This window comes from Phacochoerus africanus, chromosome 1 (assembly GCF_016906955.1).
Source record: "Phacochoerus africanus isolate WHEZ1 chromosome 1, ROS_Pafr_v1, whole genome shotgun sequence".
In the NCBI taxonomy this organism is placed as follows: Eukaryota; Metazoa; Chordata; class Mammalia; order Artiodactyla; family Suidae; genus Phacochoerus; species Phacochoerus africanus.
This window is the reverse complement of record NC_062544.1, coordinates 211,056,517-211,075,910: the sequence shown is the minus strand read 5'-3', so window position 1 is coordinate 211,075,910 and position 19,394 is coordinate 211,056,517. Positions and strand designations below refer to the sequence as shown.

General features: G+C 37.0%; 1 protein-coding gene across 5 annotated transcripts in view; it reads right to left on the bottom strand.

The window, feature by feature from the left end:
- OPA1 (OPA1 mitochondrial dynamin like GTPase) overlaps positions 1 to 19,394 on the bottom strand; it is a 92,794-nt gene that overhangs the window by 6,699 nt on the left and 66,701 nt on the right. The gene's annotated exons all lie outside the window — the stretch shown is intronic.

Sequence of the window (19,394 nt, the reverse complement as noted above, 5' to 3'; positions counted from 1 at the left end):
GTGAGTATAAAGAACTAGCCTTCAACTGGGAAATGACTTTCTAAGTAGGTATCAATTAACAGGAAGAGTAACAAAGGAAAACATTAACCAGTATGACCACATTAAAACATACAATGCATACATGAAAATGTCCTAAAATTAAAAGACAACGGAAATTGCAGGAAATATTTGCAATGAACATGAAAAAGGCAATAACACTTTAAAATATAAAAATGTACTTTTCTTGCTGTGAATGAGCAAAGTTTAAAGTGTCAGAGCCACTGAAGACAGACTTAATTTTATTTGATTTTAGAGGTTTTCATATTTAGAGATGTTCAAATAAAATTGATAATTTCTCTGAAATATAGAAATTTACATCAAGGAGTTCCTGTTGTGGCTCAGCGGGAATAAAACTGACTAGCATCCATGAGGATGCTGGTCTGATCCCTGGCCTCGCTCAGCAGATTAAGGATCTGGTGTTGCTGTGAGCTGTGGTGTAGATTGGCAGCTACAGCTCCGATTTAACCCCTAGCCTGGGAACCTCCATATGCCATGGATTCAGCCCTAAAAAGATAAAAAAAAAAAAAAAATTCCATCAAAATATAAACTATTCAAAGGACCCGTCAATCTCCTAATATTAAAAACTGAAGTCGTGATTTATTGCTAACTTAATTGTGCAACTCAAATTTTATAATACAGGTTATAGTAAGCACAATAACAAATATTTTTGTCCTGTTAACACAGTTTAACATGTTAGTGAGAAATATCAATTAAAGTGAAGCGAAAGGTTTCAAAGCTGGTGATGTGCAAAACTTCACAGCATTCTACTTCATATCTTGAAGAAAAACCACATAAAATACATTAATATTCAAGACATATCTTTTACATTTAAAAATAAATAATTTGCAGTTGAAGATTAAGTATCCCTTTTTACTGGTGAGACAGCATTTATGATGAACAACCACTAAAGAGAGGAATGACCCTTTTTTATAAACTCTTATTAGCATTGCAGGATCTCAACAGAGCCTACCATGGTTGAATATAAAGAACATAATGTCTTTATCTTCTTTGCCCAGTAATTTAGCACTTCCAATTCTTGGTATTAGGACTGAGACTAACACACACTAAAAAAAAAAAAAAAAAAAAAAAAAAAGGCTGGGGGAGGGGGATCTCCTCTGTTCTATTTTTTGAGAAAATATGATTTAACAATTACAATAAAGGTAGCATTAACTCCTTATATATGTAAAAAAATAAACTACAGAAACTAGAAAAAATATTCCCAAACTATCTCTTGGAAGTTTACTCTGTACTTTTTGGTAGTCTGTGTGTGTGTGTGTGTAAATATATATGTATTTTATCTAGCAGTCAAACCAGTAAACACTTCCTTTCTCAAAATAAGGCCGCATTCTTATTTCAAAAGTGATTTCATCGAGTTGCTTAGAAACAGTTCACTATTTTCTTCACTGAGTATTTAGAGAGTTTCAGATACTACAAGTCATCAAGGAATTTTTAAGAGGGAGTGAGGAATACGGAGTAAAACAGAGTTTTCTAAATTGTCTCATAGAGCTCCCGTCCTGGCTCAGTGGTTAATGAATCCGACTAGGAACCATGAAGTTGTGGGTTTGATCCTTGGCATCGCTCAGTGGGTTAAGGATCCGGCGTTGCCATGAGCTGTGGTGTAGGTTGCAGACATGGCTCGGATCTGGCGTTGTTGTGGCTCTGGCATAGGCAGCAACTATAGCTCCGATTCGACCCCTCGCCTGGAAACCTCCATATGCCACGGGTATGGCCCTAGAAAAGACAAAAAAAAAAAAAGACAAATAAATTGTCTTAGAATTTTGAAAATGAATGTGTCTTTAAAAAATCATCTACCTAAAATAGCACAAAACATGGAAATCAAAAACAAATGTTTATAGAGCCTTAGCAGATCTCTAAACATTACATTGAGAACTATTTCTACTTGGGAAAACTGCAGTGTATGAAGAAAGGAAATCACATTCTATCTGCTCTGTGATCTGAATAAAATCAGACAGCTGGAGGGCCAGCTCTACCCATCCTTTTGCCCCATAAATGACCTCTGTGCTCAGCTGGACAGACTATCTGAGAGTGGGTGGTACGGTAGCATCACTCACAAGAGACTGTTCAGAACAAGATCTATTTGTAATGAAGGAGACCAAGAGCCATTCTGATGCAGGTGTCTAACCGTGGAATCTGGTTCAAATTCAAATTATTCTAAAATTAGGGATAACCAATGTTTTTATAAATGAGAGAAAAAACAAAAACAAACTAATTTTAAGATGAAGGCTACAGAATTAGAAAATACCAAATTTCCCTTTAAAGAGCTGTTTTTACAAAATATTTTACTGTGAGAATATCAGGACATTCATTGTACCCTTATGACCTAGAACTTTACATATAACAAAAAGGACATTCGTAAGTTACTAGGAAGTAATGGGGGGGGGGGTGGGAGGAGAAGACGATGGAGGTAAATATTAAAAAGAAAAAAGAATACTTGCGATAGATGTAGCTTTTAACACTAAATTTAAAAACTTATTTCTTCCTTTGTTCCTTCACTTACACAATGTACTTAATGGAGTGACATGGGGCACACAGGATACCCTGCCCTTCAGAAGCATTCCCTGCCTACTTTTTACCTCATTCAGTCTGTAAGTATCTATGTTTTGGGTGATTTCGGATCTCACATGTCATTTGGTCCTCATCTAACCCTGTAGGTATCACTGCCAAGGATGAGGACATTAATAAGCCCAGAGAGTTAGCTCTGTCCACAGTCCTCTAATTCAGAAATACACACTAGATCTGCTACCAAATGCAGACTCTGAATGGTAACAAACTAATGCTATTATTTCAAGTGCATTTGTTTTAAGTTTTACCTTTTATGTGAAATATGACATTTTGATGAGACAGCTATCGAGCACCTCCCAAGTAGTTCTGTGCCTATAGGACTGTTTAAAAAATATATACTACACCATCATACTTGGATGAGTACTCGTACCTTTTTAGGAGACTAGATCTACACACACTTGGAGGAAACCCTGGAGAACAACATACAGGTATGAAAGTGGACCAAAAAAGACCAGCATCTTCAAGGTTTACAACAGCATCTGACCTACTATATACACTCAATAAATGATAAATGAAGTTTCCAAAGTATGGCACAGAAATGAGGGCTGTAGGTTGACAGGCTTTCTGAATGTTAAGCCAGAACCACAAGAACTACAGCAAAGCCTGAGAACAGGGGGCAAGGTACATACTACTGACAATGAAGATCAAGGAAAGCTGGTGGGTCATCTGAACCAGAGCTATGCACAAAAGCGAATGAGCAGGTCTCACAACACAGTAACAGTGAAGAGAGGAAAAACTTCAACTTAATTATTGTACTTTATTAAGAAGGCTAAAATATGTTGACTACACCTGCACACATACACACATGTGTGCACATACATTCACACAAACACTCAACAAACACAGCTTTGGGAAATAAACTGATTTCATGCTTTGTAAGGAAACAATACTATAAATAATAAGCAGTATTATTTCCCATATTTGAATTCATTCATTTAAAATTCTGATATAAGTTTCCAGCACTGTCCTGTATACTATGTCATCTGACTGCACATAAAACTGAATTATGCATAAAAATCAAAGTTGAAAAAAAATTAAGTTGGAATATTAGCAACTAAAACTTTCTACTTTCTTGTCCTTCCAAATTAATGTTCCAGTATTACAGATTTTCAAATCCCTAGATCTTTCTGTATTTAACTTTTTCGCCATTAGAAATTACTTTCCCACAGAAAAATGTGTATAGATTAGCATGCTAATTATAAAGCAAATGCTTCTCTATTAAATATTTGCATTAAATATTTATAGCTAGAGAATTCTTACAAATGCTTATAAACCAACTCAGGAAGGGATTAACAAACTGCTATTTCTGTTACACTGAAATAGCCAATTCCACATGTAGTGAATACTGAGTCTACTTTTCATTTACCCAATATTTACTTAAAAGATGAACAATTTCAAACATCAATTCATTGTGCTTCTTAATGGAGTCATGAATATTCCCATAATCCCCAACTCATAGATTGTCAGTCTCAGTGAATGAAGTTCCTTCTTTCTTTTCTTCAGATGACTTGACACCATTCATGTTTTGGGTCTCTTTATCTCCACGTGAAATGATACTGCTACTCTCATTTTCTTTTTGAGTCTTCTGATACTAGCTCTAAAAGCCTCAAATATAGACTAATCTGTAATTAGGTTTTGAATACACTGTGAATACCAAAAGGCCAAACCTGAGAGAAGGTTCACTTCAGTGGTTAATAACAGTTTAGAACAGGAACAAAGAATCACACACAAAACACTACCACATGCACTGAAATAAACCTTTAACAACTTTTGATGTTTTTAAAGAAAGCATGAAGAAATGAACTGCAAACTTATTAATGCAGTGTATTTTAAACAAACCACACATCCAAAGATCCAAATGTACTTTAAGAGAACTGTTTTATAACACGCAGTGGTACACACTTTGAACCAAGCTTGAGGACACCTTGTAGGTGAGAGTTTGCTATAAAAAGCTGAAAGTCACTAAAGGACTGAAAATTAAGGAACACATTATTATGCCATATATGTCATTCCTGAACAGGCTTGCTTTTCATTAGACAATCATACTGTAAGTGCTCTTTAGAAATTCAGTATTTAAAGGCATCATTTAGAGAAAGAAGGAAAGAAAACAAACCAAAAAAGGTGAACAAGAGAGACCAGATTCAAGTTTCTCAAAACTACAGCTAAAATCTTAGACTTAGCACAAGAAAAGATGTATACCATTTACAGTTGAAAGAACCAAAAAGATACAAAAATACCTAGTGAAATCTAATACTTTCCTTCTGAATCTTGGCCTTGTAGTTTTTTCCTACAAATAGGTATGATTATTTTTAAACAGATTCATTGATGAAGACAAACAGTACACTTCTGCTTGTTACAGAAGATGGAGGTGTCACCTCCTAACCATTTTGGAAAGCTGTTTGAGGTTGGGGCAGTAATTTCAAAGCTGGGTGGGTCCCAGATGTCTAGAGGTCTGTGTAAGTTCAAATGGAGATCTTTGTTTGGGCTAGAATTACATGCACTCTTGCAACAGCCTATTTATTTAGGTTGATTACAAAATGGAATTGTAGTTCTGTATTTCAAGTTAAAAACATAAGTGTATTATAGACAAATCTTATAAAACACAGACTTCAGAAGAGTGTACAATAATGAAAGGCGTGTTTTATGAAACAAATGTTAGGAATCCTTGATCTAATTCCCCTAATCATCAATGGGGGTAGTTATGCCATTTGATTTTTATAAAGATGAGATCATAATGTATTAACAGGTATTCGATTATGTGATCGGGAGAACTAAGTTTCTACTCCTGGTTTTTCCTTTAACCTTATGCCTCTAAACAAGTCACAGTCCTAGTTTCTTATTTATAAAATGAGGGAATCTGTCCAACAAAATTCAAAGCCCATATTACTTTAAAACTTAGGATTGAAATATTCTATTCTAACTGACCATATGCTTTAATTGCATCTTTTATTTTATTTTTTTGTCTTTTTGCCATTTCTTGGGCCACTCCTGCAGCGTATGGAGATTCCCAGGCTAGGGGTCCAATCAGAGCTGTAGCCGTTGGCCTACACCACAGCCACAGCAACATGGGATCTGAGCAGAGTCTGCGACCTACACCACAGCTCACGGCAACGCCAGATCCTTAACCCACTGAGTGAGGCCAGGGATCGAACCTGCAACCTCATGGTTCCTAGTCGGATTCGTTAACCACTGAGCCACAATGGGAACTCTTAACTGCATCTTTTAAAACTTGTTAGCGGCCTTTTGTTTGTTCCTTAGTATCTTTTTATTTGATGTTAAGCTCCTGGTAAAACATGTAACCACAAATGATAATATTCATTGTATAACTCACAGGGTTACATAATTCATTTCAGAAAGATCAGTTTTATATTGTTCTTTCCAGGAATCAATGTGGGACTGCTTGTATGAATTATGTACTTATAAAAAAGCCTGTCATTTAAAATCACTCAGCCTAGTGTAATATGTAATAGATAACCATAAATATGTAATATTCATTCATTCACTTATTATCTGGTTTAACCAATACTTAATCCAAACTTAAAGATGATTATTTTAAAAATTTGTTATTTCGAACCCCAAAACACTATGATTTAGAAAGTTGACATAAGAAAGTATGTAAAGTAAATTATTAATCAGCTGAATGTATGCATAAACAGTTCAGAGTGACCTGCAGATACAAGCTTTTCTTTTTAAAAAAAAAAAACTTTTTAATTATAAGCATTTCTACCAGGCTCCGTTTGGCTAATATAGTTAAAACCTCTTAAAATACTTAGATATTTTGAAGCCTATTCCCCAAAAGACTTCAGTATGGATGAAGACAGGGTAGCCTTATACTCAAGCCTTTATATTAATTAGGCCCATAAACTTTCACAAGTAGATGGCAACCCTGATTTCAGCTTAACTATTAATTCTTATGGACCTGCCCCTAACCAGTAAAACAGCACCATTCCAGGTGCTTGTCAATGTCAATCAGGGTAAAATCATGAACTTTCTGCTACCTGGTACTTACTAAAAGTCTTCATCACATTTATGGAAAACTGTGTGGGGGATATATAATCTGTTTCTCTAGATAATATATTTATTTCATCTTTAGATAAGCCAAACCAAATAGCTAAGTATCTGGACTGCATCATTTTGATTTTTGCCCAGAATTGCCTATGTTATTGGCTTACAACAAAGAGCCCCATGCAATTCATGATTATGTGTGGCCATCTGATTCACTGTATCACATTACTCAATGTTCCTTTTAGAGGACTAATGACTTCTCTCAGGGGTGTGTACTGGCAATACCTATGCTTCAACTAAGCATCTGCTTTGTTGTCTGATAGCCACCATAAATCATGTAATCAACTACGCTTCCCACTCTGCATCAGCTACTGAAACTGAGTCCCCCTGTGGAGTTAATAATTAACCTCTCTATCCAAAACTTTTATCCCCTGTCTTGTCCTGTTCCTGTCTTCCTTAGGATTGAGAAGTAGCAAAGAAAAAGGGGGACTGAAACCGAGTAGGACCATGAGGGGTGTTCCCCAAGTACAAGGCCTCTGGTTCCCCACTTGCTTCTTGTTTGACCTTCCCTGAGTTCCAAAGAGCAGGTTCAAGCAGTTAGTGATGACAACCACAGAGTCACAGGACTCTCTGGTTCCTCCTGGAGGGATACAGATTGCAATATGACACATATCTTTGAGCTGCTTTGCAAAAATGAAGACACCCACCCAACTCATTGGAGGATGGTGACTACATGCTGACCACAAGCAGGTAGACCCCAGACTGGCTGGAGTCAGAAGGTTGCTAACTGAGATTCCTAAAGCATCACCCAAGTTACCTCACCACCAAGCAGTTAGGAAAATGTCCATGAGCTGATCAGGCACTCTGTGAACCTTATCTCTAATTGTGGCCTTTAAAAACCCTTCCCTCAAAGCCATCAGGGAGTTCAGGTCTTTCGAGCAAAAGTTCAAAAGGGACCCTGCAATAAATGCTGTACTCTCCTTCACCACAACCTGGTGTCAGTTGATTGGCTTTACTGCACAGAGGGCAAGTGGACCAGATTCAATAACGCTGCTACGAAGCTCAAGGCTAAATCTGCAGCTTCCTTACAGCAAAGTACACAGAACCCTCGAGCACCAATCTTATTCTAAGTATCATATTACTTTACTTGCCTGGATTTTCTCTTCGCTTCTCCCCAATTTCTTCACTTAAGTATTTTACCTTTTGCAGAGGGTAGATCTTTGCAAGCTGCCTCAAATTGTTTTGGGGATAAAGGAGGGAATTAATTAACAAACAAGCTAGTTTGTAGAAGATGTACCACTGGGCAGCTGATTTATTCGATATACTATAATAATTTAAAAAATGGTCTCTTTATACTGGTAATGCTTTTAAAACCAGTAACTTAAGCACATTTTTGGGGGGCAATATTTGTCACATTTAATCTCCTATGAATAATCTCTGCATAGGAGAAAAAACAAATTATTTTTTATTTCTGCTCAATTCTTGGAAAACTCAATTATATATAATAACTATACTGAAAGTATTTTCAACAGAAAAAAAATTATACGTTATTATGGGATTCATGATTGTTTTTTTAAATCTAAAAGTTAGACAGATCCTGGAATTCCCACTGTGGCGCAGAGGAAATGAATCCGACGACTAGGAACCATGAGGTTGTGGGCTGGATCCCTGTACTCGCTCAATGGGTCAAGGATCTGGCATTGCTGTGGCTGTGACGTAGGCCGGCAGCTGTAGCTCTGATCTGACCTCTAGCCTGGGAACCTCCATATGCTGCCGGTGTGGGAAAAAAAAAGTTTTAAAAAGTTCACTATTTCAAAATAATTCTGCCTCTTGCCTTCTGGGATGGCCCACACTATCTGTAGAGGGTGTTTCTCCCAGGGCCACTTTCTTGCCTTTTGAGAGGGATCGCATTCTGTCTATGGAATGTGTATCTTCCAGGCCCCTCTGGCCTTCTGAGATGGCCCACACTCTAGCAATAAATCTACTTCTTACCCATCAAAAAAAAAAAATTCCTTTTTGATTTCAAAGAAAAATTTAAAAACTATGATATAGGTAATTAATTGGGAAAGCTAAAATAGGATTAGCCTACTGACTGACCAGTAAAATATTCAGTCCCAAACAATTAAGAAGGTTTTAAAACAATCCATCATTTTTTTTCTTTTCTATTTTCTCTTATTATCTTATTCTTAAAAGCATATTTTACTCTGAATTTTGTTAGGAAGGAAACATTTTAAGAAAAGGAAAACCACCCAGGCAGTCCTTAAAGAGACAGGACATCATTTATCACCTGCAAAGACAGATTTATAAGAAGAGGGCCCCTTCTGTTCCTTTAAGACTGCAAAACAGATGGGAAGTGAATGGACAGTCAATGGGACAAGAAAACACATGGGAGGTGCTGCTGTATGTATGTTCCCAGCACAAGAAAGAGGTCAAGATTGTAACTGCATGACTGGGTCCTGGAAAGGGTCTTTCTTCAAGCTGTTACAAAGACAAACGCTGTTCCTCATCCTGCTGTCAAACTGTTATAAATATTGGTTTGTCAAAAGACCTTCAGTGCCGAAGCTTTCAAAAGGAGGCATAACAGACAAATGAATCATGAGAATGATTCTTAAACAGCTCATTAATGTAATTTTAAAAGTAAAGGAAAATAATATAAGAATGGAGAATGTAATTCTGATTTATGAACCAAACTAAAAGTTTATAGTAAAAAGTATGGAATTAAAAATTGCAGACTTTAATAAAATTATGAATTAAGTGAGATGAAAAACAAAGATGAAATACAATTATGTCTCTTAAATAAGGTGCTGAATTAGGACAAAGTCTTATCAATCTTATCACAGGATTAACAGATATTCCTCTTTTGTTAGGCTGATTTCATAAGTTTTTAGTTACTTCTCACTATAACCCTATAAAGAGGTATCATTACTGATGCTGGTTCCATAAGTCAGAATAAGCCTCAAAGACATAGAAATAATGTCAGACTTAATTTCATGTATTTACTAACTTAGAAAACCACCTTTAAATTATGTCAATTTCTTTTTTTCTATAGAAAAGAAATAATCATAAGATTGAAATAGCAATAAGAATGCATAGATTTATAAACCGGGTTATCTTTTTGGAAGAATGAAACCATTACATATGTCTTTAGGAGACAAACCCGCATTATTCTAGATTTAATGAGCAGTTTAACCAGACTCTAAAACTAACACATTGAAAACTATTTTATATATATATATAGAGAGAGAGAGAGAGAGAAAGAGACAGAGAGACACGCATATATATGTATATGTATATAGATATGTGTGTGTGTCTCTATCTATCTATCTATCTATCTATCTATCTATCTATCTATCTATCTATCTATCTATTGTCTTTTCTAGGGCTGCACCCACAGCTCATGGAGGATCCCAGGCCAGGGATCCAATCAAAGCTTCAGCCGCTGGCCTATGCCAGAGTCACAGCAATGCCAGATCCGAGCCACAACTGCAGCCTACACCACAGCTTACTCATGGCAATGCCAGGCCCCCAACCCACTGAGTGAGGCAAGGGATCACACCCATGTCCTCATGGATCCTAGTTGGGTTCGTTAACCACTGAGCCACAATAGGAACTCCTGAAAACAGTATTAAAAAGGAAGCCAATGGAGTTCCTGTTGTGGCTCAGTGATAATAAACCCAAACAGTATTCACGAAGATGCAGGTTCGATCCCTGGCCTTGCTCAGTGGGTTAAGTATCTGGCGTTGCCATGAGTTGTGGTGTAGGTCATGGATGCGACTTGGATCCTTTGTTGCTGTGGCTGTGGTGTCGGCCAGCAGGCAGCTGCAGCTCCAATTCAACCCCTAGCCTGGGAACTTACATATGCCTCAGGTGCTGCCCTTAAAAACAAAAAACAAAAAACAAAAACCTTACAAGCCTAGTATGTCTTTACAAGGCAAACATAACATACCCTGCAAAGTGTAAAGCACTATACAAATTTAAGGAACATGTATAGTTTCAAGCAGGATTTGGATGCCAAAGTACCAAATGATGCAATTACACGAGAATACTTTCTAATCCTGAATGCATGCCTGGATCATTGCCTTCTTCATTGTCAGCAATCTCCAAAAAACCCAACTTCAGCAGAAGTGAGAATAAAAGATTAAAGTTAAGAAAAGAGAATCAAAAGTAGCTAGAGTGCAGAGAAGAATCAATCCAAAAGTTTTGTTAAGATGGGAATGATCTGAGCATCTCTGAAGAAAGGAGAGACATAATGAAGGCATAAGCAACAGAGAGGAAGGGCCAGGGTCCTGAATACAGGTGGGGATTAACTTTAAAAGCAGAGTAAATTTTTAGTACATGTTTTGCTACAATATAGTCTCTGGAATACCTGACCTATTTAAAGTAATGGGTACCATAGGTTTTATTTTTATCAATGCTACTTACTCCTCTCAATGAACCTTTTTGAAATAAGTTTGTATGAAGAAAAGGAAGAGAAATTTAGACTACTCTGATAGATACGAAATAGGAGTAATTACAACAAATTGAAGATGTGTTGGGTATAAAAGGAAGCAACCTCAGATCGCTTCATGAAAAATGTGCTCCAGAAGTGTGACATAAATCATGTCCCTAAGATCACATTAAAATTTTTGTTAATACAGGAGTTCCCATCGTGGCGCAGTGGTTAACGAATCCGACTAGGAACCATGAGATTGCGGGTTCGGTTCCTGCCCTTGCTCAGTGGGTTAAGGATCCGGCATTGCCGTGAGCTGTGGTGTAGGTCGCAGACATGGCTCAGATCCTACGTTGCTGTGGCTCTGGCGTAGGCTGGCAGCTACAGCTCCGATTAGACCCCTACCCTGGGAACCTCCATATGCTGCGGGAGTGGCCCAAGAAATAGCAAAAAGACAAAAAAAAAAAATTTGTTAATACAATGTTACAGTGGTTATCTCTGGGGAGGGGCAACAGCATAAAAAATTTGCCTTCTCTACCTCCTAATTTTACACACTGCACATGCACTAGTTCTGTAATTTTATAGGATTAAAACAAAAACACCTAATGTTCTGTTAGGAAGTGGTGCCAATAAAAGGGGAGACCAAGAAAAGGCTTGAATGCCCTGGCCCAGAAAAAAAGACCTAACTGAAGTGAATAAAAAATAGCCAACAACTCAGATTAAAACTAAGGAAGAGATGAAAGAACTCTTCTAAGAGAAATTAAGATGGACTATTTCCATATATGGTAGATAACAATGAGACAGAGAAAATTTATTATCTTAAATGAGCTGCACAAGCTTGAAAACTTCACTTATTCAAGAAAGGTTTCAATTCCTTCACAGATGACAGAAAGGCCGTTTCTGGAAATGAGAAGAATTCAAAGTGAATCCCAACCAGGAAGGATGATATGACGGCGACCAGATACTATGTGGCCCATGAAAATGTCTCTTGGTGTCACAATCACCAAGAGATTATTCAGGAAAATATTCAGTTAAAGATTGATCACATCATGAATTAGCTTCATCATTTCTATGAACACGATTTCTAAGGTAATTCTGAATTACGCTTATTTGGGAAAAGAAATAGTTTAGAAACATATAAAATGGTAAAGAAATGAAAACTTTTGCCCTCGACACGCCCTGCCAACTATTCTGAGAACTCTCTTTCACAGAGGTTAGCAGTTCAGTGTACACCAATTTGTCCTTCAAGACAGTTCTTTTTAAAGAACTTATTCATATCTTGTCTATTTTTATTTTTTAATATACTGATTCACAGGCCAATGGGTTGTTCTGTGATTTGATTTAGTTTTCAATGACTAGATCCCATTTTTTTCCCCATCTTAGAATGATGAGAATACTTAAGATATAATTAAAAAATAAAACAATGTTTAATCCCGAATGTAAAGGTATTATTTCATTCTAAACTCTCACTGGGGAGTAGTAAGCATTAATAACAACGGAAAAAACAGCCTAATTTCTAGCTATATATGTGTGCATTGGCTTTTTTACACATAAGCATATACTTATAAATATATAACACATAAATAGAACCTACTTTAAAATGATAAACGAAAAACTCAATCCATAAATTACTGAGGAGCCCTTTCCTATAATTTTTTTTTACTTTTAATCAGTTAAAATGTGAGTTTAAAATAAAAAGAATATATTTGCTAGTAAAGCACTGAGTACCAGTAGCCTGAATAAGATTACAGAGAAGTAAATACCCTTTTAATCTTGTACCAATTTATCAATATCCTTCAAGGCTGTCTTTAAAAGACAGACTTCGGGCATGAAAAATGTGCTTGATTCTAAAAGTGCCATTTTGAGTCTGAATTTTCTCATCAATAACCTGGAAAGCACACAACTCAGACTCATCATGTGGAATTCTGCGTGTAAATAACTACTTCTCTAACACAGAGGACTCTCCCTGAGGATTACTTTATTCTTTGTGTCAATTCACTCTCCTTCCCTCCCTTTATTGGGGTACGACACAAAGGCAGAGTCTACTTCATCTCTGTAGACTCGAGGTAAAAATAATCCTTCACTCTCTTCCTTAGCTGCTTCGTCAATTTCATCTTACTAAGAAAAACATTTCACAAAGGCAGAATTTAAAATTTCAATCACTTTTGCCCTGAGAAGATGCTTTAAAGACCTCAAACACTGATAATATAAAATGGAAGTTATTTATTCTGTAGTGAAGAACGATTCCAATCTTTCCGTTTTTCAAACATGCTCCTCCTAACCATTCCAAAAAGTACATGAATGTCAGAGAGAATAACAATATTGCAATTGGTTTTAAAATTCCTAACATTTTAAAACATTACCTTAAAACAAAGTGTTTTGGTGAACTGGGTGGATGGGCGATTAGGACATCACTGGTGACCTAGAACGAGGTGGAGCTGCTAGGGATGAAAGCAAGACTGCAAGACGTGAGCAAAGGAATGTGTGGGTAGATGGGTGACTGCAGCAAATGCAAGCTACTCTACAAGAGGAGTGAGATGGTAGCTTTCTGGCATGACAGAGTGGAAGAGGATGAGAAAGCTCCCTTCTCCCTCTTCACTACGTCAAGAGAAGGGGGCTAACAACAAAGAGTCCGTATAAAACATCACGACCATATATTCCGTGAACACATACAATATATGGCATACAAAGTATGATAATTCATGAAAGAATCAAATCACTTTGGCAGAACAGACACAATAGGCACAAAAACAATTTTTCTTCTTAAATTGGTTATTTTGGTTGGTCTACAGCTGTCTGCAGTACCTCAGTAAGGTTCTTAACCACTGAAGGAAGGTAAATAAGCACGGAGGAAGAAAAGCACTAGTTGAGGGCCAAGAGATAATGATATGGAAGGCACAGTGAGAGACATATGAAAAAAGACACAAAGAGAAAAAACTGTGTAGAAATGTACTAGAAGCTAGGAGAGATGATGAAGCAGTATTGAGGTCCTGTATTTATTGGGCAAAAAACCATAATAACAGTACTTAGATATAAATGATGCCACAGGGGTTATGGTTTTTACAGTTGCCTAAGTACCTAGAATTCTAGAAGCCAATGCTACCTTTTCCTCCGTTAAGTCCCTTTAAAATTCATTTTTTTTTTTTTTGGTTATAGATACGGAAACAAGATGAACATGCTACTATAGATAGAGTTCAAATAACAAATTTTCAATAGTCACATGATTTAACAGACTCTACTAAAAGATAAACGCCAATTTTACCCCAATGAATAAAATGACAGACTATATTGCTGTAAACAGGAAGAACTTGCTAGAGTACTGGTTTGGGGGCAGGAGAGTGGGTGGCAGTGGTCTGTGGCAAGAATCACTATGACACTTGTCAAAATATGCATGCCAGAGCCCTTCCTCTGGAACAGTAGTTTTAAACAGACAACTGCCCTTTCTATCATTTTAAGTACCAGATTCTGAGCACAGTAATCTTTTTAGGATGATTTTCAGTCTCACACTCTTTGTGGCCATTATTCTTATCCATAAAGGCCCTTAAGGATTCTGCAGTTATGAAAGAAGTTTATCTGGAGTAACCAATGGAAATTCAAGAGTATCTTGATAATTTTCTTTTCTAGATGAAGAACAACAAAATTATTCCTGCTGGAGCATTCATCTAGATATTTTCTGACTACTTTTTATTCAAGTTTTAACACAGCATGAAGATCTTTCTTAACTATCTTATAAATTAGAATTATATTTCAAAGATAATGAAAGGATCTTCTTAAACCTAAGCAGCTCAGGTGCATTTCTCTTCTGATCTTAGCTTTTAAAATGGCAGTACCGGTTCATTCTGCTGCTGCTCTCCTTTTATTGCCAAGTTTTCAAAAATGCACTAGTACATTAATTATGAAGAAAAACACTTTCATTATAAAAATAAATCATTACTATGTGGTAACAGAGAAAAAAACATACTTCTACCTGTTGTCTATATTTCTAAGTTTTTGTCATCAAAATTGAATCTCCTGTGTACTAAGATATAAAGCTTGTATCTTTACTCCATTTTAATTATCAAGAGAAAGCACAGGATGGAGGATAAGAGGAGACTGGGAAAGTGAGGAGACACAAAGACAAGCCCCCCAGCCTTGAATGCTCCCAAGAGAAACAAACTTTAGGTTTCAAGAAACAATTGCTCGCTGTCCGGGAGATGCTCAGGCATCAAACAATAAAGAACAGTCAACAGAGGCAAGAGGCCGAGCACGCTGCTGTGACTCTGCTCTCTAATCCCCAGAGCTCTAGTAAAAAGGCCAGCTGTTGCCACCTCGTGTAGGGAGTCAGCAGAGCAAATTAACTGCGGGAGAAAAAAAAGCTGGGGATATTGGAAAATTCCAATTTACCAGCCTCTTTAAGCTGTACTGTTTTTAACATTAAGGACATCAAACTAAATCATTAAAATAAGCTCATGCAATGGTAGCCCACGTAAAGGAGTTTATGACTATCTTCATATTTCATTAGTAAATGGGATGTAAATATGAAATAATCAGTTTTTAATGAAGCATATAGCTTCTCTCCATGGAAAGTACAAGGAATATGAAGAAATACACTGAAGCCTATTATAAAACATTTCAATACTCTCAGACCAGCTCAACGAAGAGCCTCAACATAGAGGAGCAACCATTATGCTCAACTACAGAGTCTGTATCTGTTAGAGCTGGACCTTAAATCTCTAAGTACAAACACTAAAAGCTCTGTCTGAATTTTGGGTAAAGCAGATATTACTTAACTATGGCAGAGTTTGACTGGACGTACTTCCAGATAGATTTACAAATTATATAAAGAAAATTATTTTCCTTCAATCTGTTCAATGGCTTCATTTATATACTTTAATGTTCTCTTAGCCAGATGTTCCCATTTGTCAAAGTTTTCATACTGTTTGAAAGTTTAACCTGCAAAGCTTTTTGTAGTGTGAGGAGTACACAGGAGGATCACAATTGTGGCGATTATCATCACTAACACGAATGTCTTTCTGACCCACTCTGTAAAGGACACTGTTAACTACGAAGCTTGCAAATTTTATATCATTATATATCATTTTATATCATTATATTTTCCAACACCTTGGGCTATTTTCTCAATTAGTTCAGCACAGTAGTTAAAAGAATTGGGTTCGAATCTTGGCGTTACCACTTACTATGTGTGTGTCTTAGGCCTCCATTTCTTTATCTGTAAAATGAGAACAATGACTGTATCTCTGAGAATGCAAGTTAAACACATAACCAAATACCTGGCACAGGAATTTATTCAAATATTAATTCACATTCATAAAAACTTTCAAGTTGTGATACAAAAATGAAAAAGAATTAATTGTAAAATAAGAAGGGAAAAATGTAAGTGATTGGTAATGCTCTTTTCATTCCTAGGACAATGCCCAAATTGTCCTAGTTTTGGCCAGCAGGAAGGAGCTTCTGCATGCCGGCTTCTGTATCTTGTCCCCATTATCATCATCCTACTGCCTTACCTCGTGCATCCTAAGACGCCCCAGGATCCTCCTGACCATTCCCTCTCCATCTGTGGAATCCACAGCATCTCCAGAGTCCTGGTTCCTCGTGTGACTCCTCACCTACGAGCCTCCTAGGACCAGCAGTGGCAAGTTCTTCTTTCATACCTCTCATCTTCCTAACTCTAGCTTTATGGCTTCATTTCAATAGTGTCACAGACTATTTTCTCCAGGATATGAGCGAAAACTGCACTACTTCGTACATACTCATCTTAAAGAACAATCAGCTGATGAATCTCCAAGGTAAAGTGGTAAAATGATTTAAAATTGGGGACATTTACGACTAGCAAAATTCAGGCTACATCAAACTTCTACCAATCTCTATCTATAATACTCTACCCTGTACTATTCTGACGCTGTAGTAAAAAACAAAAACAAAGACAAAAACCTGACTCCCCCCTTCCTCTACATTCCATTAATTCCATATTCTAACTGGATATGCTATACTAGGAATTTTGATCTGTGTAATACAGTAGCAACTGTTGAACTTTCAAAGTTTTCTGGCTGAACGTACCCATGACCATATTCCCAAGTGTGAGACTGAAAATAAACAAGAAAAAGTATTCTCAAGATTCTTTTTCAACTAATGGACAAAATCATGGCTCCTCTCCTTTAGCGTGACTATTGAAGCTGAGTCATTGGTCAAACACTTGCTTATAAGGACATTATTTGGTATATTAACCCAACCATAATTACATATATACACAAAAAAGCAGTAAATCATTTCAAGGTAGTCATATGAGTACTTCCTTGGGAAAACAAGCAAGAGAACATAAGATCTGACTTATTGTGTTAGCAATACACTTTCTTTAAATAATCAGATTAGGAGTGGAGAATCATGGGGTTACACAAGGATCTATTATAAAAGATAAGAATAGACATAATTTTTTAATCACTTAAAACGTACATACTGGTAAAGCACATGAAAGCAGTTCACTGTCTGATAATTACATCCTGAGGGATGACAGTACTAATTTAGAGCAAAATTATGAATCAGAAACTTCTAAGTGTTTTGTGAATCAATTCTCCTAACAACCTTGTGAAATAACTATCATAGTAGTTGTTACTCCAAACAAGGTACGGCTGAGGAGATACCCTGCCCAAGATTACATGACTGGTACATGCTAGTTCAGATTTAAACAGAGACCGTCTATGAATCAACATAAATTTAACTACCCTGTCAAAGTGATATGAAAACACTTAAAAGAAAAGCAAAAGAAGATGGAAATAAAAGTTAAAGTGAGAGATGTTTCAAAATAAAAGATTAGGACTTCCTGTGTGGCTCACAACAAAATAAAAGATGAAAGAAAGAAAAGGACAAGAAAAAGAAATGAGAAGCTGAGATAAGCAGGGAGGAGGAGAGAGCAGTAGTGGAAGAGAACATACTGCTCAGGCTCAGGGCAAAAGACAGAAAAACTCTGCCTGGTTTTTCTTGGATGTTTTGGTGATTATACTATAGTGCCAAATATTCAGCTTAGAAACTGTTCTCAAATTTGAAGAACTGCTTTCTGCTGAGCATTTGTTATCTTTTGGATATCAGAAAACTCATTGATGATAAATTTATATATTAAAAGGAAAAATACTGTTTCATGAAGTAGAAGTAAGGGAAACTTGTAACAAGGTAAACTCAAACAGAAGGACTAAACTAGTATTTTTTATTTTTATTTAACAATATTAATCTTTCACTGGTTTCCTTGGATTGTCGAGTATCTAAATAAATTTTAATGTGCAACCTAAACATCTTAAAGCTAGGAATTTACTAGCATTCAAAAAGAGCCAAATACCCTTCTCCCCCTCCACCCCCAAAGAGAAAGTGAGAATGTGACTAATAAGCCCCAGCTATGTTGGGGGGCTGAGGGTGGGGAGCCACACCGGCCTGGTATAGGTGTTAAAGCTGGACCAGGTTTAAGAGGGAATCCACATGGGGGTGTTGGTGGCCTGCTCTGTAGTGAGGAGAGGATTCATACAGGAGAGCAGTTAGTGCAGGTGTTGGAACATGAGCAGGATGCAAGTGGTGTGTCTATAAACGCATGGTTGGGCTTCAGGTGAGGAAGAGTCCTTGTGCAGTGGGGTAGAGAACAGGAAGGCGAGAGGAAGAGATGCCTGGCAGTGTCAGAACAGGAGCTCAGTGAAAAGGACTCCACAAGGAAAGTCAAAACCTAGATGAGGTGGAAAGGGAGTGCACAGGTGAGGCACTGTGCTGGCAGTCTGGGGTCGGGTGATAAGAACCCAAGCCCGGTGAGAAAGTTATCTGTGCAACGAGGGAGATGGTGTTTGGTTACATATAAGAGGACTGATCTCTCTATCTCTGATCTCCAGATTTCTCACTACCAGAAAAGCAATTACAAATACAGAAAAGGAGAAAATTAGAATGAACTCAGTATCATCATATTAAAATGGAAAGTAGTGGTGTCAACTTATATTTATACTTATGATTAGGAATGTAAATGTAAATATATGTGGATGCATGTGTGCACACCCATGTGCACGTGTACGCCCGCCCGCCCGCTTGAATGCACACATACACACAAACACACAATATTTGTTCCCTGGCTCCAGTGAGAGGGTTTGGAACAGAAATATTCCAGTAACAATAAACCTATCGAGTTCCTAGCTATTGATTTCTTATTATCATTCTCCAAAAAAGGGATGCTGGGTCAGGAAAAGCACAAGATGAGCATGGAACATCTTGTTACATGGAAGGACAATATTAGGACAACAGGTGAAACTTGAATGAAGTCTGAAAATTAGATGCAGTAATTTATCAGTGTTGACATCATGATTTTGATGGTTGC